Below are 25,754 nucleotides of genomic sequence, written 5' to 3'. Positions count from 1 at the left end.
TCCTCACCACAAGATCTAGTTCAAGCGGGACTTCTCACTCTCTGGAACTAGCAAGTTAGTCAATGTTATCTCCAAAAACACCACCAGCATGTATAGAACATTGGGGGAGAGCAAGACAAATATAAATGGGGTGGTGGTTGGAGAAGAACCTTTCTGTACATGATCTTTCATGGTCTGACAACATAAGAGAATCTTATAGGTAGTGGAAAGGGTTCTTTGTTTTAATCTGGTTCAGTAGTTTTAGAAAATATATTCAGTTGTTTTACAATTTAATTCAATCCATTGCTTTTTTAAAAAACACAAACCACTCCTATTATTAAACAAAATGTAAAGTAAATTTCATTTGCCAATAAGGAAATGTTTAAGTTTTGTTTTTTCTGTTTAAGTTTCCAAAAAGTGTTAAAAATTTTAATACAATATAGGAGTTCTTATCAATATATACGAAGAATAAAATTAAATACAAAAAGTACTGGATATTAATATAGTAATCAAAAACAAACAATGAGAAGAGCCAGGATTTGGAGTAAGACTACCTGACACTGGGACGCCTGGGTGGCTCAGCAGTTGAGCATCTGCCTTCAGCTCAGGTTGTGATCCCAGAGTCCTGGGATCGAGTCCCACATTGGGCTCCCTGCATGGAGCCTGCTTCTCCCTCTGCCTGTGTCTTTGCCTCTCTCTTTGTGTCTCTCATGAATAAATAAATAAAATCTTTTTTTAAAAAAAGAATACATGACACTGAGTACAAATGTATGTCACCTCTCTGGCCCACATGCTTTCGTACCTAAAAATAGGTTGTTGGGAGTATCAGTTGAAAACACTTTTGTAAAAATGTGTTGTGAACCACAAAGGCTTGTAAAAATATTAGTCAATTTTTTTAGAAGTATTCATGTAAAAAGATATCAGAATAAGAGAAGATTTCTTATCATTACAGCATATAATCCTATATAAGTTTCACAGATCTTGATGTCCATATTGACACTTTTGCTTCCTTCTTTTTATTCTTAAAGATTTATTTAAAGATTTATTCTTTAAATTCTTAAAGATTTTATTTATTTATTGGATAGAGAGCACAAGTGGAGGGTAGGGGGCAGAGGGAGAAGCACACTCCCCGCTGAGCAGGGAGCCCAGCTCAGGACCCTGGGGTCAAAATCTGAGCTGAAGACAGATGCTTAACCAATTGAGCCACCCAGGTACCAAGACACTTTTGCTTCTTATCACTAAGCACAAGTTGACAAGAGTTCCTCAGCAGGGGTGCCTGGGTGTGCAGTTGGATAAGCTGCCAACTGTTGCTCTCAGCCAGGTTCATAATCTCAGTCTCAGCACCACAGAGTCTTCTTGGGACTCTTTCTTCCTCTACCTCTGCTCACAGCGCCCCTCCCCCACCACTGTTCATACTCTCTCTCTTTAATAAATAAATAAAATATTTTAATTTATTTTTGGTTTTAAAAATCAGAGAGTCTTAATTACATGTCTTATAAATACAGAATATTTTGATCTGCTTTTAGCTAATGAGTATTTAACTTAACATCTTGATCCTAAAATCATTTTGCCTTTTGTTCATGCATATTAAATATTTTAATCAGAATTATTACAAACCTGATTATTTTTATGAGTGAAAACATTTAGGAGAAAATAAAAACATATTCGGGGGACTAGATGCCATTGTGTCAGTTTAATCTGTTGCTCAATTTTTTCTCCACAGTTAACTTTTCACAATTTTGTCATTTTCATTTTAAATATACTGATGTTGTTTTAATTAATATGATTTTTCTTATTAAGTTTTTAACTAACATTGGATCCATTGACTGTTTTTTGCCTATATAACATATTATCATTTACAGCTTATGCTACTGGAATTTTCTTTGGTGACCATTATTTTTGCTAATGTGTTTGCATCAAAATTTTACAAACCACAATGTTACATGTAGAGTTTTATCTATTTATAAATGTGTTTGTCTTGCATATTTGTACCAGTCGTAGTCATCAAAATCTTAAAGACTAAAAGTTCATATTCATTTGTTGGCTAATCTTAGAAAAAATATATATACAGAACAATTGCTTTCAGATAGTTAAGATTAAGCTAATGTCTAGGGATGGTTTGTTGTATGGATAACCCAATTCTTTCTTATTTTTTCTATCATTTTGTGTCTTAGCAATGTTTCTACTTGCTGTTTAAACTATATTTATAATGTGCTTTTTCTTTTCTTAGAGTCTGCAAAATGAGTCAGTTTAACAAATATCATTTGCATTGATATTTATAAATCATATATTTGGTCAATTTTTTGTGGTTCTAAAAAATATATGCTTAGGCTTTTTTCCATTTCTTTGAATAACTAAGGCAATACAAATTGTTTTGTGAGAAATATTAGTGATAAAATACTCATGAGTTGGCCATGAGATAATCAAATGAGGAATTCATAAAAATCAAAGCAGAATATGTTTGAGAGCTGAAGATAAATAATATTGTAACCCAAGAACAGAAATTTTAAATAAATATAGTTTCAGGAAAAATGTTCTAATACTAAAATCATGCTATGAAATATCCTCCCATGGGAAGTGTGAACACTTCAGTTATTCAAAACCAGCCTGGAAACAGCATTAAAAAACATACCCTTGGGAGTAATTTTATACAGTGATTGAGTTGACTAGGAGCCTGATAGGCCTGTACCATATCTACTTGGTACAGCTTAAATAAAATGGCAACTTCTACACAGTATTTGCCATTGGAAAATACAAATTAAAAATAATGTGATCAGCACAGGTAACATGATTCTTTTAATAAAATACAGTCACATTTTACTAACTTATCAAATAATAAGAGTAATGATGATTTTCAAAGAATTTTGGAAATAAAAAATCTTATGAAGTGTTGTCAGGCTCTATAACATATTTTTATTCACCCATATTACTTCTCTGGAAAAATAATTCTATAAACTGAAAAGTGGAAAAGCAACATAAGGAAAAAGGAAAAAATAAATAAGAGGGGAAGCAGAAAACATCTGCTAGCAACTCTAAAGGACATCATATTTTAATGGGACCAGTTCAGGGATATATAAGAATATATTTTTATTCATAATAAAATAAAAAAGAAACAGATTTTTTCAGTTTCAAATGTGTTGAAGAAGTAAATAGTTACTGTTTTTATGAATACTAATCTTTTACTGTTAGCATTGCCATTTTCAAGATCTAATGTAAAGAATATTTCATAAGTTAAACATTTGAGAGTCTGTTTCATAGTATTTTAGTTCATTTCTCATATTGGAAATAAAGAAATATGTCTGAAAATAACTACACAAACTACCAGAAGTTAAGAGCAGTTTGATCCACATATATTTCCAGAATAGAGTATTCCACACTTATTAAAAACTGACAGTCCACAGTTATTTAAAAACAAAATAATTGTAGGTCAACAAAATAATGTCTAAATATTTGCATTTTTAAACTTGTCTATCCAAATATGATTTCATAATTTTTAATAATACCCGAGAACATGGGATCATTCTGTTCTCTTTTATTCATTACTAAATACAACAACAAGAACACTTCATTCAGTGCTCCCCTGTTCCAGGCTCTTTCTATAAAATAATCATCACAATAACTGAGATGGGTACTTTATTATTCCAAGTTTTCAGATTAGGAAAATGAGGCATAAAGGAGTTAATTAACACACTTAAGTTATCACAGCTGGTAGGCTGCAAAGACTTAATTTAAATCCCGCCATTCTAAATCCAGAGCTCTTGTTCTGGGGCTCTTTATAAAGCATTTAAAATAAGTTTACTTTATAGTATTTGGGTGTTACAAAATTAACACAACAGAGTACTAATATATGTTGTAGTAGTTGTGTAATTAATTGCTATTACCTCCTCAGTAAGTGTTCTCCTGTAGCTGAAGTTAAATCATACTTTCACTCCTAAGTGCCTAGTAAGATGTCATTACATAATTCTGTGGATGCTTGGTGCATATTTGTGAAATAAGTTAGATATCAAAGTTTCACAGAGAAAGTTGCTCAGAAAAAAAGGTGGAAGGCAATACTTGAAAGCTACTTTTATTCTATAGATTAGGTTTTTAAAAAACTTTTAAATGAAGTCCTTGGGTGGCTCTGTCAGTTAAGCAACAGAGCCTTGATTTTGATTTTAGGGTCTTGAGATTGAGTCCCATTGCTTGCAGCTCTGCACTCAGGGATGAGATTCTCTCTCCCTCTTCCTTTGCCCCTCCCCATGCTTGCATTCTCTTTCTCTCTCCGTCTCTCCAAAATAAATAAGTGAATCTTTAAAAAAAATTTAAATAAATCCTAATTTTGTGATGATTGAAGACTCACATGCAGCTGGAAAAAGATAATACTTACTCTTTACATGGTTTCTTCTCACATAGTGATACTTTGTAAACTATAATACAGATACCATGACGAGGAAATTAAGATTGATACAACTCACCTGTATCAGTTCATGTAACTACTGTCACAATCAAGATACAAAACAGTTCCATCACTACCAGAGCACCTATAGTACCTTTTTTTTTTTTTAATTTTAGAGAGGGAGGGGGTTGGGAGAGAGAAAGCTTGAGGGCTTGATCTCACAACTCTGAGATCATGACCTGAACCAAAATTGAGTGTCTGTTGCTTAATCAACTGAGCCACCCAGGCATCCCCCTATTGCACCCTTTTAAATGCTCTCTAGTTCGTATACCTTCCCTAATCCTTAACAACTACTAATTTGGTCTCTATAATTTTGCCATTTCTAGAATGTCATGAGTGGAATTTTATAATGCAAACTCTTTTAGGATTGTCTTTTTTCACTCATCATAATTCCCTGGAGACTTACCAAGCCATTGCATATATCGATACTTCATTGCTTTTTATTGATGGGTAGTATTCGAAGGTACATATGTGCCACAGTTTGTTTAAACTTTCACCCACTGAAGCACATCTGAGTTGTTTTCAGTTTTTAGCTACTGCAGGTAAAGCTGCTAGGAGCATCTGTCTATAGGTTTTTGCATGAACGTAAATATTCATTTCTCTGGGATAAATGTCTGTGAGCGCAACTGCTAGGTCATAGAGTAGGTATGTGTTTAGCTTATAAGAAAACTGCCAAACTATTCCATGGTGGCTGTACTATTTCACACTCCCACCAGTGATATAGGAGTGATCCAGTTTCTCTGCATGCTTGCCAGCATTTGGAATTGTTACTGTTTTTAATTTTAGCAATCTTATAGGTATATAGTAAGAGCTCACGTTTTAATTTTCATTTCTCTAATGGCAAATCATGCTTAACAGTTTTTCACATGCCATCAGTTTATCCTCTGCTGGTATGAATATGGCACATTTTATTTTATCTCTTGGTGACATGCTTGTTAGTCGTTTGTCTATTTTGTATTTGGATTACTCTTTACGGTTGAGTTTTGCAAGTTCCTTATATAATCCAGATACTTATTCTTTGTCCTTTCTATAGTCTAGATACTAGTCCTTTGTGTGGTTTGTAAGTATTTTCTCCCAGACTGTAGTTCGTCTTATAAATCTCTTAACAGTCTTCTGTAGGACAAAAGTTTTTAATTTTGATGAATTCCAATCTATCCATTTTTCTTTTATGGATTGTGTTGTATTTCTCTTTTTGTTTCCCACAGGTAATTATATAATTTTATGAAATTGTTTATATAATATGTGAGTTTTTCTCAATATATAAGAAGAACATTATGAAGTATAATAAAAAGTAGATATTAATATAATAATAATAAACACAAACTCGGTATTGAGTTTATACAGCAGTTCTTAGATTTAGGTTAAGATGATCTTCAGATAATCTAGAATATACTTACATTAAATATCTTGTCTTATAAATTAAATAATAATTAATAAAAAATCTTACTGACAATAACCCCATAAATATGTCCACAAAACATCATTTAGGTAATGCTGATCTTGAATTTTTCTATTTAAAAGCCAGAGGCACAGTCTTATGAAAATAATTATCTGCCTAAACATATCTGTAGACTTTTGAAAAAAACGAGATATGTAATTTATCTACAGCATTGCTTTGTTATAATTATTTTATTCTGAAGGATTCGTATAGAGTCCTTGTCATTTAGAATCTGAATTCTAGTTAATCTTTAATCTTTCCTCAATATTATTTCTTTAGAAGGGAAATAATATTATGAAGTGGCTGACCAGGACCAACGTTTGTGTCAATTGATTTTAACAGGTTATATTTTACCATCTCATACCCCTTTGGCAATCCAATCAGTAGATTAACATTAGCACTTTTGGAAATTTTATAATTGGAGAAATTATTGGGTCATTATAGTAAATGGCCAAATTTGATTACATATTTAGGAAAACTCCTACTATGTAACATCCCCAACTTGATTTTGGGAGTCTCTTTCAGAACGTCTGTTCCTTTTTTGCATTGCCCTTGTTGGACTGGTAAAAGCACTGCATTTAATGTGGAGGTTTTATTTTCTGACTTGCTAAGTTTAAACATAAAAAGAATAAGGAGAACAGTGTATTATGATCAAATAAGCCTACCAGAGTTGAAAATTATTTGGCTTATGTTGCTATATTTTAAAGGGTGTTTCTGTACTCAAGTCAAATTTTGATTGTTTATTCTTTTAACATACATGAATCAGTCTAATCAAGGATAAAAGTAGTTTTTTTGCTAGTAACTTAAGTAATAATTATTAACAGGACTTGATGAAATGTTTTTCAATAAGTGCACTTTTACTATTGAGTAAAACATGTCAAATACAAAATTCAGTTAACCCTTTTTCAGAGATGACTCAATAATTTGGGCTCTTTCTTCCACTAAGTTTAAGCCATTTAATTAACAGCATGTCACTATAATTTTATAATTGTTTGTCCTCATAACAACTAAACCATGAAAACTAAAATGTATGCTAATTCTTTGCCATTTTATTAATTTAATCAGCAAATTTTAGGGAGGGATGTTTTTATTTGATTCAGAGATGCACTGCCTGCACATTTTGACATGTTGAAATTGAGGTACGTTGTATGATCCATGTTGAAATTTTTTTAAGGTAACATCATTTATTATTGGTTTGTTGGTGTTGCCATTTTCATTATACTGTCTGAGGTATTTTTTTTAGTATAATTGACACACAATGTTAATTAGTCTCAGGCTTACAGTTTAGTGATTTGACAAGTTTATACATGCTATGATTACCACAAGTATAGCTACCACCTGTCCCATTACCTCACTATTACAATATAATTTACTGTATTCCTTATACTCTGCTTTTTGTTCTCATGATTTACTCTTTCCATAACTGGAGAACTATAGCTCCCTCTCCCCTTCACCCATGCTGCCCAGCCCCCAACCCCTACCCTCTAGCAACCATCAGTTTGTTCTCTGTATTTATAGTTCTGATTCTGCTTTTTGTTTACTCATTCTTTTAAGATTCCACTTATGAATAGAAACATATAATATTTGACTTTATCAGTCTGACTTATTTCACTTAGCATAATACCCTCTATGTCCTTTCATGTTGTCTCAAATGGCACAATCTCATCCTTTTTATGGTGGTGTAATATTCCATGGTGTATATATATCATATTTTATATGTATATATAAAAAATATATAAATATATAAAATATATATATCATATCATATATCTATTGATGGACACTTAGGTTGCTTCCATATATTGGCTACTGTAAATAATATGCTGCAATAAATATAAGGTTGCATATATCTTTTCAAGTTTGTGTTTTGTTTTCCGCAAGTAAATACCCAGTAGTGGAATTTTTGGATCCTATAGGATTTCTATTTTAATTTTTTTGTGGAAACTCCATGTTGTTTTACTTAGCAACTATACTAATTTACATTCCCACTAACAGTGCACAAAGTTTCCTTTTTCTCCACATCCTCACCAACACTTGTTGCTTTTTTGTCTTCTTGATTTTAGCCATTCTAACAGGCGTGAGGTGGCTTCGATTTGCATTTTCCTGATGAGTGATACTGAGCATCCTTCCAGGTGTGTGTTGAACATCTGGATGCTTTCTTATTCAGCTCCTCTGGCCAGTTTTTAATAATCATGTTGAATCCCAAAATTTTGGTAAAGCAGTAAGTTGCCATGTGGTCCTCTTTGCTTAGCTATGTGTAGGTGAATATCTATCTAATTATCAATTCACCTAGGTTACTTGCAAATTGGTAACCAAACAGAAGATTGAATTTTAAGTTAGAACCATAATTGTAGCCCAAAATTCATAAAAATTATTACATTGGGATGCAACACTGAAGTGAAAAGCATTGTATTCAGAAGAGCATAACAGTTCTGCAAGAGGAAAATTTATAAATTGAGCAAATATTTGTTGCTGGTGCATGATCTGCACATTTTTAAAGCATCAACCAAGTAACATAGTACCTAATTAGAGAGAAATACACAAGAATATAAAGATGAGTTTAATTTTCTCATTGAGACATTTGAAAGAGGATTTCTGGTCACACTCCAGACAATGCAATTAAAGATAGGAGAAATTGCCAAATCTCTTGGAACAGATCACAGAATTTTCAAAGCTAGGAAAGGTTGGTGTGATGATTCATACATCATGAAAATCTATGCCTCAGATACTGAGCATGTAACTTTCAAGGGCTTCCAGCTGACTTCCAAGAGAAGCTGTTAACTTTCAGAGACACAGAAGTCTTACAGGGAGAAAAGGAAACCTTGAATTTAACTAAATAGGAAATGCAGATGAAATCTTGATATTCTTTGATATGCCGAAAGTTATACAGTCAATCCTAAATGTGCTAAAGCAGTCAGGATCATGAGCATAGAATATAAAAAGCAATATTTCTCTGTTATATAACTGCATATGCCTGGAAATGATTCAGAAGAAATTTGGATTCTCGATTATTAAGAACATTTGTATATTCTCTAGGGGAAGGAAGTCTTATTACATAAGCTAATATCCAGAGGCTTCTAGCATATAAATAGGATGTCTTGCTTGTCTCCTAAACAAGATAGTAATTCCAACAATGGAAGCAAGAACTGGAGCAAGAGCTAAAAGAGGAGTGAGAAAGAGATGATGAGAGGAGAGAAGTGAATAGAAGGCCTTCAATATTTCAGAGTCTGACAAAGGAGACACCAAAAGAAGGTAAGCAGAGAGAGAGAAGGGAGGAAAACAATAATACAATGTGGTATCAAGGAAGCCAGGAAAAATTTGTATTTCAGGAAGGAGCAAGTATCCAACCATTACATGCTGCTAAGATATTGAGTAGGGTGAGGCTGAAACATGGCCACTGAATTTAGTTGCAGGTAGTTAATGGAAACTTAAGGAAAATGGTTTTCATGGAGCAGTGGGGGCAGAAGAAAGGTTAGATTGGCCTGACAAGTTAATGGGACAAAAAAAAGTGGAGACTAAAATTAAATAGTTTCTCTTGTAAGTCTAAGTGTGTAGAAGATATGAGCTGAAGGAGCACTTGGGGGTATAAATTTTAAAAAAATTTTGGATGAAAGAATTTAAAGTTGTAGGGGGATAGAATAATTCACTGTGGTTCAAACTGCAAGTTATGACTTATTGGTGTGTTGTAATGTTAATTTAGTCAGTGGGGACCAGCATTAAAGAAAAAAAGAAAAGGAGAGGAAGAAAAAATATCAGTGTATCATGCATCATAAGGTAATCTTAAGAAATTTTGTTCTGGTTATTTGTATAGTTTGTCCATTGCAATCCACAGTAAGATACATTTTATATATTTATACCTGATTCTTATATCTAGTATATATATTATATATGATACATATAGAATGTATAATATTGGGTTGTGTTGTAATATATATATTTTATTGTGGGTCACAGCAAACTTGTGGGTCACAGAGGCTCTGAAAGCTGAAGTATTAAATGTTAGCATACGTTCTGGAGAATGTGAGAGGGACAGGACACAGACACATGGACATACTGGCCATCAAGAGTAGGGGAAACATGTACTTATTTTGTATCAGAAAAGCAGAAGGAGAAGGTTGGTCCAAAGGCAGGTTATTAACATCTTTGGGAACAGAGTGTTGGAAGGAATTCCTTTCTGTTGGGTCCAGTCACTTTAGTTAAGTACAATGTAATCATCTGCTGAGAGTGAAGAGTATAGAAGTGGTTCACGGTTTGTAAGTAATAAATGAAATGTGAATTATTTGTTATTGAAATTAGATCAAGATGATTAGACCATTATATGAAGAGTGTGGATAGGTGAGGTTGTTTATTGAATTCATAGCAATACCAACCCCTTAGAAGTCTTCAGGTATCTGAGTATAGACACAGACAAAGGTAACAAAGATTGTTGGGTTCAGCATTGGAGTTGGTATAGTTGGAAGCTTTGAAAGACATATGGACAAAAGAGGTTAGTGTATTGGTACCAAAATGGGTGAAATGACAGGCTATAGAATAGATCAAAAGTATAAGGAGTTTGGTATTTTGGAAGAAAAGGGAAGAGGTCAGTGGAGCTGAAGGCGGCTCAAAGACATTGAACAATAGGAAGAATGGGACTCCTGAGCAGACACATGTAATTATCACCAGAGAACAAAATGTCTGTGATTTTGGAAGTGGAAATTTTTTCAGTGCTATGTTATTAGAAATTGGTGGGAGATGATGTGAGACATACTGTTAATGATAAGTCAGGGAACCATTAGAATATGATGTTGGATATATTGCCCATGTGGACACTGAATTTTCTGAGATGATGGCTGGAATCGAGGAGGAAGGGATACCCTGGGCTAGGTACCAAAATCTTTAGTGGATGAGAAGAGCTGGCCAGGAACATGGTGGATGAAAACAACAGGATTGGGAGTTTTTGAAAGTTTATGGAAGAGCTTTTGTGGGGCAAGGCAACAATGAGAACTCCAGCTCCACTTCTAACCCACGAGCTATCAAAGAAGAGAGTATTGCTCAAGAACATCAGCTCTGGATACACACTGTCTGATTCCCTTGCTGTCTTCATCTCTCTATACTTCTGTGACCTTGAGAAAGTTACTTATCTCTCTCCGCCTCAGTTTTATATCTCTAAAATATGGATAAAAGTATCTACCTCATTGGAATGCTATAATAATTAAATGAGATGAATTTATAAAATTTATTCATGAAATAAACTCATGTACAGTGTATTTTAGTGCTTGTGTAAGAAAAATAGACAATAAATCCTTGCTGTTATTATTGGTTATTCTTTTCTCAAATGTTAAGTGAACAACCTCTATTTGGGAGAGCTGTCAAAAGTTTCTTGGTAGTCACCTATTTTTCAGTTAAAATAATGTTTGGGGAATCTGATGGGATTGTAAGGATTTACTAGTTTTATAGGGAGAGTTCCAGAAAGCCCACTGGAATTATTTTGGAGGAAAAGATAGTATGAGTAGGATGGTAGGTGAGGTAGCAGACATACTGAGAACTGTAGACACGAGAACAGAAATAGAGATAGCTTAAACAACTTATATCCTCACACTGCCACTGCCACAATGGCACACAGTTCACATGAAATCTTCACACAAGCTGGGATAGAAGACATGGATATGAGGATATAGTGAATTTAGTACCAATAGTTTTTTCAGAAAGGAAGGATAATTTGGCCTTACAGAATTCATGCATACATGACCCGGAAGAAAGATCCTATAGGCATCTCAGCTCCAGGTGCTGGACCAGAGGGAAACACAGCTCTAGTTTTTCAAAAGCAGCTATATGAAATTCTGGTTCAAGTAGGGTCAGCCCTACCTGATACACAGGGACAGAGAAGTGGGAAAGATATTCCCTAAAGGAACATCAAGGACTATTTCCAAGAGATGAGGAAATGGATGTTGGGAAGGTGAACAAGGTATGTCTACCACTCCCACTGTTGCCTTCCTGAATACATTCTCCATGTATCAGATCATATGCTTACTTTAAAAACCCAGGTTATATTATTTCACTACCTTTTAAAACTCTGTTCATGGTTATTCTTGCATTCAGAATATATTTCTGATACCTCATAAGGGCTGCAAGTCCAGGCAATATCTGGAACCAACTCACTGTTTAGTCTTAGCTCATGACACTTTCTCCTTTACCCCCACACTCTTCCATGAAAGTTACTTTTATAGCAAAATTCTTTTCCCACATTAAGGCAATGGTACCCTCTACCTGAAGCTATATTTTGCCCATTCTTGCTATCCTGTTACTTACTAACTAACCTTCATGTCTCAGCTCCAAGGTTACTTCCCCAGAGAGGCTTTCCCTTGCCTACTCCTATGTTTTCAATTTTCTACTGTGGAGCTTCTTTTATATGCTTCTTGCAAGCTCTAAACATTAGTTATTATTGCCTACCTTCCCAAATGGACTAAAATTCCAGAGGAGCTTTTTTCATCACAAACAAAACTTCACACAATCCCTCTAGGTCAATATGTTCTGAATCACTGAATCCCTAAGGGCTATTTCTACCATTGTTCATTTTTAATATTTACTTATGCATCTTTGGATACATGAAGTGATGCATTGGCTACTATAATATCTAATTGTTCCCACCACTAATGCTCTATGATGCTTATTCTATATCAGCATTAACAAAGTTCTTTAGTCAATTACTTAAATATTTTCCTATTTTTAAAAAATATCTTTATTTATAAGTATATATTATTCTTATCTCTACTTTCCTGCAATATTACATTACATTCTCTCCCTGCAAGGAAATAGATCTAATTTTATCCATTTTAAAATCAATATATCCTCCAGTTACTATGTCACGTAAGCTTTATTTTTCTGTGTGTTGTTTTTTTTTTTTTTTTACATTTTCAATATCTTGCAAGGTCTGAATAGGTTATATTTAGAGTCTAGGCCATAACTCATGAAAATGTAAGATAAAGTGATAGCATAGTTTTTAAAATACCAAAGGTGGAAGGAAAAGAATACAAATGTTTCCATTTGTACTTTGGAATAAAATCAACTAGGAAGCACATAAACTAGCAGTATTCAATGTACGGACAATATTTATCTACAAATATGTCAGGAAGAAGAAGTTAGAGATATTTTTACTAGACTAAATAGCAAGATCGTAATCATATAAGGCTATTCCCATTCCCTTTTTCAGTCATAAGACTTTATAACATACTTTTGGCACATAGAGCATATAATTTTTGTTATGTGGTAATATAATTGATAGTAAAGATCGAATTATCAAATGTTTTGGAATGAGGATTAAATAAATTACCTGGCATTAAAAATGTTTAATGAGGGATCCCTGGGTGGTGCAGCGGTTTAGTGCCTGCCTTTGGCCCAGGGCGCGATCCTGGAGACCTGGGATCGAATCCCACGTCGGGCTCCCGGTGCATGGAGCCTGCTTCTCCTTCTGCCTATGTCTCTGCCTCTCTCTCTCTCTGTGACTATCATAAATTAAAAAAAAATGTTTAATGATAAATCAGAGATTAAATTACTTTTCTAGAAGTGAATTATGTATTAATTTATAGTTTTTTGACTTAAAATTTAATGTGAAGGCTATTGTAATGTAAAATTTAACATTATCATTAACATTTGTCTGATTTACATTCTTCAGCTGAAAATCAAATTGTTGCCAGGGGCTTTGCAACAGAGAATAAAGTACAGTGACATGACTTAATGGAAGGATCAATGACCCATATTCTCAATAAGGTACCAAGAATTGTTACAGGCATGAAGTCGGGTACAGGAATCAAGGGAACAGACAGGTATTATGGGATTTGGGGTGGAAGGAGAGTGCTCCCCTTCACTGATATTGAAAATGTCTTTTATATTGCAGTTTGCCTGATGTTTTGTATTTTAAGCACTTTTCTACTCCTTTCAAAATGGTGTTATAATTGTTAGCAGGCAGATCGCCTATTTGTGGTCATCATACCAGAATCATTAGAAGGATCCATACATCCTTTCATTGATCTATGCTTAGGATGTTTCAGATCTTATCAATGATAGTACTACAGGGCCATCCACTATGATTTTAAGGGGTCTTCAAAGGAAAATAATACAGTTTTAAAAATCAACAGACTGTAATTTTTAGAGCAGTTTTAGGACTATAGAAAAACCGAGCAATAAGTTCAGAGAGCTCTCATATATTTCCTCTCCTCCTGTAGAATTTCTCCTATTATTTCTCATTATTTTAATGTTTCCTTGATCGTCGTCCCAAAGAACTAGTAGAATTCAGATACGACCTCCATAAATAAAATGCATCCCAAGCATCCTGGATCTACAAGCTTTAGTGTAATGATTAAAAGTATGGTCTTTACTTCATGGAAACATTAAAAGTGGGACTAAATATGATGCAATGTATAAGGTTTAAACAGGTAGAAAGAGGGGTTAGGATATTTTTTTTGAAAGTGAGAATGAAAAAAAATTAAAATATATTCAGAGAGTAGTAAAACAAAACAGACTCAATGTATCTCTCCAAGATAAGCCCTTACATCTAAACACTGAAACAATTACAAGTGTTTTTTTCTCCATCTTTATAGATTGATCTTTCCAGATCATTGCCTTAGAGGATCACAAAAATTAAAATTCAAACTGAAGGCTTGAAGAATTGACATTTAGTGTTGGAATTCTGAATTTTAATTTTGGAGAAAGAGAAAGAGCAGTTAATTTATGAATAAGGCACTTTTCCTTTAAATGGCTTTCTTTGAATGAATTACAAGGAGGTTAGGAGAAAGCATGCATAAGTGAGTGATGGATGAATGCATGAAAAGTGGATAAACATTGTCACTTGACAGATTTGAGGAGATATATGACATTGGCTATCATTGAGAATTAAAGCATAAAAACAGGACTTGGAAAAAGATGAGTAAGAAGTTACATACAGTATGCAGAAAAATATGATGTTAGCAAAGAGAATCAAAGAAAGAGCAAATGACGTGGATTAGAGGACATAAATTTATTTACAAATGTGATCTCAACAAGCCATTTCCTTCTCTCTTCTTTGCCTTCTTCACGAACTCTTAGGCATCCATAGCTTTTTCACACTTTGGTGAACTAACGAAATAATGAATGCAAAATTCCATAATAGTTTTTAGTTGGATTTAGGTAGGACTCAGATCACAGAGATTAAGATTAAATAATTTGTGAATGATATAAAGATGACTGTGGAATTTTGCTGAAGAATTTAGATTTGGAAGGAAAGCAAAGCACAAGACTTGGTAAAGAAAATAGGATTAAGTGAAGTATTTTAAAGTGGGTTTAGTTTTGGTTGGTTTTTAAAGTTTGTCTCCTATAAATTAAAGAACTAAACCCATTTTAAAATACTTCACTTGATCCTGTGGGATAACATTGGAAGATTTGTGACTGGTAGTTTTGTGAGAGAAGGAAGGCTTAGAAGAGTGATTTGGGTAGAACATTTCCTGAATTGATGATTGTAGTCCTTGCCAATTAGTGGTAAGATTCATTTCATTAGGATTTTAATAAAATATGGAAAAATAAACAAACCAAAAAACCAGAACAAAAACCCACAAAATTATGGTCTTTAGTATCAAATAGTTGTATTTGTGGCCAAATTCTATTTCTTTTGCTTTCTAGCTATGGGACCTTGAGCAAGTTTGTTAACTCTTTTGGGCTTTAATTCTATTGTCTGTAATGTAGGAATAATAATATCTACCTCATGACGTTGCGAAGGGGATTAAATTAGATTATGTAAATATAGCATTGATATAATAATATCTATCATAATAAAGAGTGGGTGCTATTTTTATTACAAATGAATAAATGTCACATTTTTTATAGCAATAGTGTGGAATTTGAGAAGTATTTAAGGAAAAATTAAAGGATACTTAATTTATGGCAGAAAGGTAAAGTACAAAAGGAAAACCGTGGGCTTTGGAGTAAAACTGAATCTCAGTATTACTACATAAAAATGGGTGACTCTGGACAAGTAGTTTAAATTACCTGATCTTCTATGTCTTCAACTTAAAAATGGAAAGATTTTTACTTATTTATATTTTGTCTTGAGAACTAAATGAGCTAATATATGTCCCAAAATGTGTTTAATATAATAGGGCAAAGTGTGTGATTGCACTTCTAGAAGGAGCATGCATATGAACAGTAGCCTTTTCTGATTGTGTGAGATGATAAAATATAAATATGGTAAGAGTGAACTATTTGACATAGTTTATTTGGATGTTCACAAAGCTTTTGACAAACTTTGACAAATGCCAAAAGTTACCTAAATATAAAACTCCTAACAGATTTTGTTTTAAAGATTTTATTTATTTATTCATGAGAGAGACATACACACACAGGCAGAAGCAGGCTCCATGTGGGGGAGCCCCATGTGGGACTCAACCTGCCACTCTGGGATCACACCCTGAGCCAGAGGCAGATGCTCAACCACTGAGCCACCCAGGCATCCCAGCCAACAGATTTCTAATTATGATTTTACTAAATATTATTGGTAAACATTCTCTGCCCAGTAGTCTTGTCATACACCCTCACCTATTTTACTCTAAATTCAGATGGCTCCATGGTTCTCACCTGTGTGATCTTGGGTTAGTTACTTATTTTTCTATGTTTTCATAATTCAGCTATAAAATATTTATTATGACAGCATAATTCATAAGGTGATTATATATAAAAAGTGTGTGTGTGTGTGTGTGTGTGTGCATGTGTGTACAAAGCTCTGGCATGGCATCTGAAAGGCAAACAAGTTAATGAGCAAAAAATATATAAAATTGAGTTGGGAGTAGAGATCAGTGTACTCTTCTCGCTTACAGTGGAAGGTTTTTCTTCTATCTTTTGCACTGGAGTATTAAAGCCAAGTGCGTGTTCTGTTTAGTAAGCTCTCTGTTTAGATAGGTCAAACAGATCTATGGCAGCACTAAATGTAAAGGAGATATGGAATAAATTTGTAGAGTTGATCCTGTCTAGGATTGAAGAGTGAGAGTTGAAAAGGTTACTGTTTTGCGAAAGAGAGTAGATAGGATTTGCAGGAAGCTTAGCTAGGAATTAAGAATGTGCATAAAGGTGGTATCTTTGACATCATATTTCTTGGGAATAGTCTTGGGAGAGTAGGAGAAATATATCTCAGAAGCTGATATTTGAGGGAATCAAATTTCTGGCTAATGAGTACCAGAGTACTTGTTTGTTTGGGGCCTCCAGAAGATCCAAAGTAATTTAACACTTTTAATGACAGTACTTGATAATATAAGTTGATTTGTGCCTTATTTTGTTTTACAAACAACACTAAGTTATGAAGCAGTGTAAAATCTAAGTTCTGAGAGACTTAAAGGCAGATGAAGAGACTGATTTTTAGGTTGGTTAGCATCCTTCCCCAATTCTTACCATGATTAGTGACAGAGCTTGAACAGGTACTCATTTCCTAGCTGACTCAGGACTCAGGACTCAGCTGCTCTTCTCAGGACACTGTGTTGAAAAGTAGTAGGTGGGCTTCTATGCTGTGAGGTGCAGAAATACATCCAAATAATAGTTACATAACAGTAAACATTAAGATTTAAATAACCATTACATTTTCAAAAAATCTTTTACAAGTACTGGTGACATTTGAAGAGTGGTCACTAATAGGAGCTTTCTGATGAATCGGTCCTTGCAAGACTTGGAAGCTGGCAATTGGGAGATTTCTACAGGAATGGGGCTAGTGGATTGGGCCTTCTGCCTATCTTTTCAGCATGCTAAAAATTTCCCTCCTTTCCTGTCTGGAAGCTACACATTAAAAGATACAGCTCTGAGTTATTCTAATAAGATAATCTTTTTGTATTTTCTAATTGGTTCAACCATTTGATAGTATTTTTAAAAATATACCTATTTACTGAGCCACACAATTTCTTCAATACTGAACATTTTTTGTGATATCTGATAAAAGTATGAAATTAAAGGCATTTATATATTTAAAATAACGTGTAGCATGTATTTACAAAAAAACTAGTGTTTGTTTAGATATGCAGAAATAGATAAATACATGAGGAAAGGAAGTGAACCATAAACGCATTAACAAATCATGAAAAATGACTGTTTCACTTCAGTGCTTATTACCCAGAATATGATTTTTGATTTCTTAAAGCACAATGACGCATAAATATAAAGAGGACCAGTGAAAGAAAAAGCAAAGTATTGAATGCTCTGTAGACGAGATTTTCATAATCTACAATGAAACAATCTACAATCTACTAGAATATTTGCTGAGGCTAGATCATTGGCATTTCTTTAAGTGCCTGACAGAGCATCTTCTTTTAGTGGGAAATAAGTGCTTCCAGTATGTCATTGGACTTATTATTAGGTTGGTTTATTTCCCACCTAGTACTTTTACATGGTGCTTCAATTTCAGGTTACATTAAGTTATGCATTTAAAAATTCTCATTTTTTATCAATCTTATTTTTCTGGGTATAGCATTTATTGACAAAAGCAGGGAAAACTGCGTATCAACAAACTATAACTTTGTCAGTGGCAGACAAAATGAGTTCTTAAATGTTCCTGCTTACGCTGATCAAAACTGCATTTCTGTGTGACCTAGGTGACTAATGTCTCTAGTCACCTGACAGCATCTTTTATTTAGAAAAAAAATCATGTCCTCCAATTCCTTCCTACTCAGTTACCACATGGTTAACTTTCGATGAGGTTCTTTTGAAAAGTCCTTGATTTCTCTATTCTTTTTTCTATACATCTTATCTAACTTTCCAATATCCAACCTAAGGTAGATAATAAATGTGTACTTCTTAATTTTCTATTCCCTATCTTCCTAGCATTTACAAATATAGCCATGAACTTGGGCCGATTAATGTTGAGTCCAATTTTATCTCCCTTTCCTAAGTATGGTCAATTCTAAAGAAATCAAAAGGAAACTATAATGTATTGAGTTCCTATCATGTAAATACGTATACTTAATATATATTTTTAGCCAATTCTACCTGCATGATACCTATGTGATTCACCTCTTTTTTTTTCCACTGCTTCTATGCAAATTAAAAATTCCAGTTATTCTTGGATTACTGGCTTATTGAAAAAAATCCTTACTTAACAAATTGCCCTATTTCCAGTATATCTATAAAAATACATTATAGATGTTGCTCTCATATGTATCTTTCTAAGCTATAGTTCTCATCATATTACACTCTTGTTTAAAAATTTGCAGTGGTTTGTCATTGTCCCACAGTGGATTGCAAAGAGGGGTGAGCATATTTAAGTAAAAACTCAAGATGAGGCATTACAATATGAAAAGAACCATATTAAAACTTTCTTTGTATCATTAGAGTAATAAAGAATATATACTTTATAAATAAGTGAATAAATATCAAAGTATGGGGTGAGATATTTTTCTAATAAAAGTACATGATTATTAATAATTAGAAACCACTAGTCTATAGAATGATATCCAGGCTACTTAGCCAAGCATTCACTTCCACTAGAACCCCGTTACCTTATTTATTTTATTTTTTTTAACAGGGAAAGTTTTTTTTTTTCTTTTAAGATTTTATTTATTTATTTATTTATTTATTTATTTATTTATTTATTCACGAGAGACACAGAGAATGGCAGAGACACAGACAGAGGGAGAAGCAGGCTCCTCACAGGGAGCCCAACATGGGACTCGATCCTGGGTCCCCAGGATCACGCCCTGGGCCGAAGGTGGCGCTAAACCGCTGAGCCACCAGGGCGGCCACCCCATTACCTTAAACAACGCTTTACACTGTATCGTTATTCAGTCTTTATTATAGTGAAACTAAGATGCATTTTACCACAGAAAATCCCTACTTTCCTTCCACCTAGAATGTTTCCTTTCATCCCTAGGCTCTAATCTTAACCAGTTTTCAATCCAGCTCAGATGCTAATTTCTTTGTGAATATTTCAGCAGTTAGAACAGTTTGATTATAAGTAACAGAGAAACACATACATTGGTATGATTAATAAAGGAAATGAAGGTTCGTGCCAATGAAAAATGAAGATAAAGGGAATGTTTCAAGTGCATTCATCAGGCCCCAAAGCCATTTATCCTTGATTCCTTTGGCTCTCAATTCCTGTATGTGATCTCTCTCCTCAGGTTGGTTTTCTTAATAGTCACAGAGTTGCAGCAGTTCTAAATCTTACCTTTGCTTCCCATATCATGTAGAGGAAGACAGAGAGAACTCTCCCATCCCCTACCTCAATTCAATAAAAGTCCTTGGCTTCACACTGAATTAATTTAGGTCATCTGCTCACTCATGTGGCCAGAGCAGTGATGATCAGATTAGGTCCTACAAGGCCTATATTTGGGTTAAGCTAGTCAAGGTTCACCCCTGGAGCTGGCAGGTCATTAATTTCATGGCTGCTTCATAATTTAATATAATAAAAATTATATTCTGAGTAGATAGATAACAATGTCCACCATAAACCTCAAGTCATTTACCAGTTAAAAGTAGACTCTTCTCCTGAATTACTACAGCATTTTAGGTACTGTCTTTTACTCTTATTTTTTCCTTGTATTATTGCAACTTTGTGTCATATCTACCAGGCTTTAAGCTTCTTGAGGGGCAAGTACCTATATCTGATTCCTATTTTTATCCAACTTCCTCTTGCCTAGCAAGATATATAATAGTTTATATATTTCTTAAAGATTTGATCTTCTGAGAAAAAGAGGTATCTTTTAAATGGCTTCTTCTCAACTATATATGTTTTGTAATCCACAGGTGATTGATGAAAAAATTCTACTTTGTGCAGAAAAAACAAGGGAAAGTACAAAGAGATTAGAAGAGATAGCATGTTAGCTTGCCAAATATCATGTCTTTCTCTACAGGAAGAAACTTGATCTTGGACATTTCTTGCTTGCATTTAAATGAATAATAATCACTCAACACTATTATTAGACAAATTAGTTGACTTTCTTTTGAAAAGATAATTTCTTCTTATCAGAATTTTAATTAAGTGAATAAAATAAGTGTAGTTTTTAGGTTTCCAGATTCATGTTGGATAAAGATTTTGTTTTACTTAATATAGAAGCTATAGTTAATGAAAATTATTTTTACATAACTTTACTTATCAGAAATCTCCCTCCAAAAATGCTTCATTCAAGCTTTAATATTAAATCCAAATTGATCCCAAACTTATACATACAGTGGCCTACTTCAATATTCCATGTTGCTGCCTCACTATCAAAAACTGAATCCATGATCTGTCCCCATCAAAGTAGCTCCTCTTCTATCTAATGTTAGCTGTCTTGGTAAGTAGCTTTTCATCCACAGAGTTCTTTTCAGAAACCTGGGAGCCATCCTTGATAGTCCTTCTACCTCATTCACTTATATCCAATTCATTATCAAATCTTGTCAATTCTACTTCCCTTATGTGGAAAATATGTCTTGAATATGTTCATTTCTCACAACCTCTATTGCTACTACTATAAGTCACCATTATTAATTGCCTGGACTTAGAAAAATAGCCTTCCAAGTGGTTTTGTTTCTGATCTTCTCTTTCTTCATTCTAGTACTCATACTTTCACCAGAGTATAACCCCTCTCCCCCACTAGGGGCACCTGTGTTGCTCAGGGGTTGAGCATCTGCCTTTGACTCAGGTCATGATCCTGGGGTCCTGGTATTGAGTCCCGCATTAGGTACCCCGCAAGGAACCCGCTTCTCCCTCTGCCTATGTCTCTGCCTCTCTCTGTGCCTCTCATGAATAAATAAATAAAATCTTTTTAAAAAGAAATAAAATACCCCCTCCCCCACTAAAGGCCTTTCATAGCTTTATAAATTCTGTGAGATTCAGACAATATGATTCCATCCTCATCTTTGACTCATTTCCCCCTTCCCTACTTTGCTCCATATACACCAACCTCTCTGTTCCTAAAATACACAAAGTTCTTTTCCCTTCATAGCTCTTGTACATCCTGTTTCCTGCATGTGAGATATTCCTTTCACCTCCCCCTCTCTTCTTCTCCTTCCCTCCTTTCCTTTTGCTGTCTCTGTGTCTCTCCCTCTCTTTCTCTCACACTCACACATATACAATTTCTTCCTAGCCTACCTAACTCACACTCATCCTTCAAGTCTCAGATTAAATGTTGTTTTAATTTGTCAGAGAATCTTTCTCAGACCCTCTTGCCAGATTAGGTTAATTCCTCCTGCTACAAATTCTAATAGCTCTCTATACTTTTACCTAATAGCATGTATAATAATCATATTAAATATTTTTTTGTGAAATTATTTGTTAAATATATGTTTTCTCCATCATTCTATAACTATCATGATGTAGGCACTGTGTCTCTTCTGTTCATCGTTGTATCCCTGTTACCTAAAATAGTGACTGCATTTAGTATGCATTCAATAAGTATATATTAAATAAATTAATAATAAAAGAATTACAGAAGAGAAAGGATTTACTGAATGACTCTATTTGCCAAAGTTTAGGTCAAAACAGAGAAAGATAAGATGTGGCTACCTAGGAAGGGAAAATTAAGCCACAAAGAGATTAGAAGAGCAAAAATGTTGTCCACTTGACTTTTAAAAAATGAGGTCTATAACATGGCAATTTTTCTCTGTTTTATACCTTCTAGGCACTGATCTTGACTTTGCTCTGTGTACAAAATTTCATAAACCAGCATTTTTTTCTAATCTTAGCCTCTCTCCAAATTATGGAGAGTGACTCATATGTCACTCACAAATTTCTATTGATTTTTCTTTGTTATATCACTATACTTAAAAAATCCCACTGGCACTACCATATTGCAGAGCACAATTATCTTATCCTAGTCTTCTGCAAAAATCTCCTAAAACATCTTCCTACTCTCAATCTGTATAGCACTCTGATGCCAGATTAATCATTGTAAAACATTCTCTGTTCATGTTACCCACAGTTCAAAAGTCTCTATTTGCTCTTTGTCATTCTATAAAATAAATTATAAAATAAATTGAGGCCCTTGACTTGGCATTCATGGCCTTAATCCCAAATTTTCTGTTTCTTATGTGAAGATTCCATATATTCTCCAGATAGTCTCACCTGCACAATTTTGTTCATTCCTTTTTTTTTAAAAAAAATTAGAGTATCTTTCTTTCCTACTTGCTTTGGACTCCAAAATGTATTTCTGGACTACTCCTGTTGACAACAATATCTTCTTTCTCTGAAGTTTGTTCTCATCTACATTCTGTGTAATCACTTGATACTATTATCATAGTCTATTTTATTTTTTTTTTAATGTATAGGAACTTAAACACCACCTAAATTGTGAATCATTGAAAGCTTTACTGTATTCGCAGCATTCAGGATAGTACCTAGTAATATATTTGCTGTCTCTTATAACTCACTGTAGTGCCAGCATTTAGAATAGAATTTAGTACATAATACAGTTTAATGAAGATTTATTGCTGCTGCTGATGGGTATTACTTAGAGAAGGAGAGGTAGGCAGGGTTAACAGAATGTCTTATGAAATGCCAAACATACAGAGTATTGCTAGTATAGAGGCTAACTGAATTCACCAGACTTGAGATTGCTAATGGTTTGTTGGTATCAGCTTTAGCTGAACGGTTCCCTGATGCAAGAGAGCGTGAGGGAAGGGCATTTTGGTAGAAAGAATGGCATGATCAAATGCTCAGGCTGGAAATATGTACGAAAGATGGACTAGTTTGATAAGAAGGTGAGATTGCTCACTCCATATGGAGACCATTATCTTGCAGGGAAAAAATGAAGCTGCATTTATGTGAAAAAAAATCTTGAAAATCTGAATAAAAGTAATTTTTCTTCCTATACTAACCTATCTTTTTGAGAAATTAGGAGAATTTTAGTCAAGAGAAGAACAGAATCGAAGTATTTGTAAGTATTTGGAAAAATAGGTAAGAAAAATTATCCAAACTGAAGGAAACCTGAGCCCATTCCCATACTTTCCCATCACATATCGAATTACGGGTCATTTGCTAGACAGATAAGATAACTATTTTTTTATATTACTGCATTATAAATTTTTGCTTTATACGTACAGTTACTTTTATAATTTGGGTTTTTTTTCTTCTTCAGTGAGATATTGGTATTGATCAATATTAAGCTGGAAAGGAGTAAAAAAGTTAAAATCAATGGTATTCAATACTTAATATAAAATATCTCTGTATTCTTAAAATTGGGAATGAAAAGAGAGTCTATAAATTTAATAATTATGAAAGATTATTTTCTAGTTAACAGAAGTTTAGCATATCTTAATAATATAAATTGGTTTCTTAATGATAAATTAATATCTTATTCTGATAGAGGAACATTTGAAAATGTGATATACCCTGTTCCTTGGTCCTTAATATAATTTTATTTACATATATACATATTATTTAGATGTTATCAGGTTTAATCTGAGAGACTTGAATATTAAACTATGCACTCCATAAATAACTTTTAAGTAAACTTTTAAGACTGCTTCCTCATTTGTTTTTTGTTTTTTAAGTTTGTTTTGATTCATTTTGATTTTGATTCTGCTTACCTAAAAGCACTCCTACACTTTTGCTGCAGGATGTACTAAGTAATGAAAGAATGGGCTGTGGAAAGTAGACAAACAGGTTATTTTCATTTTGTTTCAGTTTTGTTTAAAGTATAAGCTTGGGGGTTAAGGCATTCAAATTATCATCCTGGTTGCTTTTCTATAGACATAAAGTATCAAAGATAGTTACCTATAGAAGCATTCACATCAACTTAATATGTCTCCATCTCTCCTGTAGTGACCAATGTTACCTGTGATGACAAACTTATATTTGATACCACTAGCCTAATTATTCATGCTGTGGTCAGACTGAAAGCAAAGCAGAGAAGTAGAGTACATGGGCTCATAATAGGCCCCTCCCTCCCAAAACTCAGATTTTTTTCTTTGTGATCTGATGACCCCTCTATCACTTTTCATTTTGGAACAGGAAATGATGATATTATAACATCATTTATGTTTAGGTGGTAATATTGTGCGTCTGATATGTGGTTGACAAGTCATGTGGTTGACAAGTCATGTCCTACAAGGTGGAATGGTGAGAAAGTGAGGCAACCTTAGGTAAATCTGAGGCTTCCCTGGCAGATGAATTAAGTCTTTCTGCCTCCAAGTGTAAGACTGCTGGAAGACAGAAAAAGTGTGAGTTCAATTTTTGTCACCAGTACTCATTGCTAGTTGAGTAAAATCTTTTCTTTGGGTTGATTTTAAGAACTTGGGAAAGCACTGGAATGGTACATTGCATTTCTAGTGGCCTAGTTGATATTACAACAGTCTGGAAAGTTGAATGCATTGAATGCTTTTCTAAAAAAGAACTTAATGGTCCTAGAAAGATGGATCACTGTTTCTGGTTGAAATTACATTTTAATAGAATTCTGACAAAAACAATATGCATTTTAACAAGTTTCATGAAATGGCAACATTTTCAACATACAAAATAAATAGCAAGAGTGATGGTGGTGTTTCAATCAGCACATGTAACTGGAAAGTTCTGGAATATTATGAGAAACTACAGAATGTGTAAGTCAAATCCTGGCTTTATGTTTACAGTAGTAAAGGAGGAAGTTTCAAGATTTTTAGTCAAGGTCTCAGAAACATGAGATACACACTATTAAAAGGAGGTTATCCTAACCCAGAGGTTGGGTAATGTAGGGCAGAATGTAGGGAACAGACCATGAAGTAGGAGAGAGATGAACTACATGTGGATTATCATGGATAATTTTATCATGGATAAAAAACACAGATTTGTGGTCTGAGAGTAATGCTTTAGATATTCTACTTTTCCTGCTATATCTTCAACATCTCTACGTATGTCTAGATTAAGAGATTGGCAAACACTTTCTTTAAAGGGACAGATGGTAAATATTTTAGGCTTTCCAGAGTATACAGTCTATAACTACTGCCACTGTAGCCACAGGCTATACA

The 25,754-nt window shown here is 33.8% G+C and overlaps 2 long non-coding RNA genes across 15 annotated transcripts in view; one reads left to right on the top strand and one right to left on the bottom strand.

The window, feature by feature from the left end:
• The window catches only part of LOC111091492, a 71,772-nt gene that overhangs the window by 8,181 nt on the left and 37,837 nt on the right, over nucleotides 1-25,754 (top strand). For 8 of the 14 annotated variants that reach the window (XR_005375513.1, XR_005375512.1, XR_005375508.1 and 5 more), the window contains 3 exons: nucleotides 7,916-7,984; nucleotides 8,971-9,104; nucleotides 13,504-13,654. This is a non-coding gene — a long non-coding RNA (uncharacterized LOC111091492). Of the gene's footprint in view, nucleotides 1-7,915; nucleotides 7,985-8,970; nucleotides 9,105-9,552; nucleotides 9,627-13,503; nucleotides 13,655-25,754 lie in introns of all 14 variants that reach the window. The other 6 variants (XR_005375506.1, XR_005375517.1, XR_005375509.1 and 3 more) reach the window with 4 other exon arrangements.
• Nucleotides 13,291-23,916, bottom strand: LOC119864952. Its single transcript, XR_005375519.1, has 3 exons — nucleotides 23,851-23,916; nucleotides 17,241-17,353; nucleotides 13,291-13,333 (listed from the first exon to the last, which is right to left on the bottom strand). It is a non-coding gene; the product is annotated as an uncharacterized LOC119864952 (long non-coding RNA).

The sequence above is a fragment of the Canis lupus genome, chromosome 21 (assembly GCF_011100685.1).
Source record: "Canis lupus familiaris isolate Mischka breed German Shepherd chromosome 21, alternate assembly UU_Cfam_GSD_1.0, whole genome shotgun sequence".
NCBI lineage: Eukaryota > Metazoa > Chordata > Mammalia > Carnivora > Canidae > Canis > Canis lupus.
Note: the sequence above shows the minus strand (reverse complement) of the source record. Positions and strands in the feature narration are given on the sequence as shown.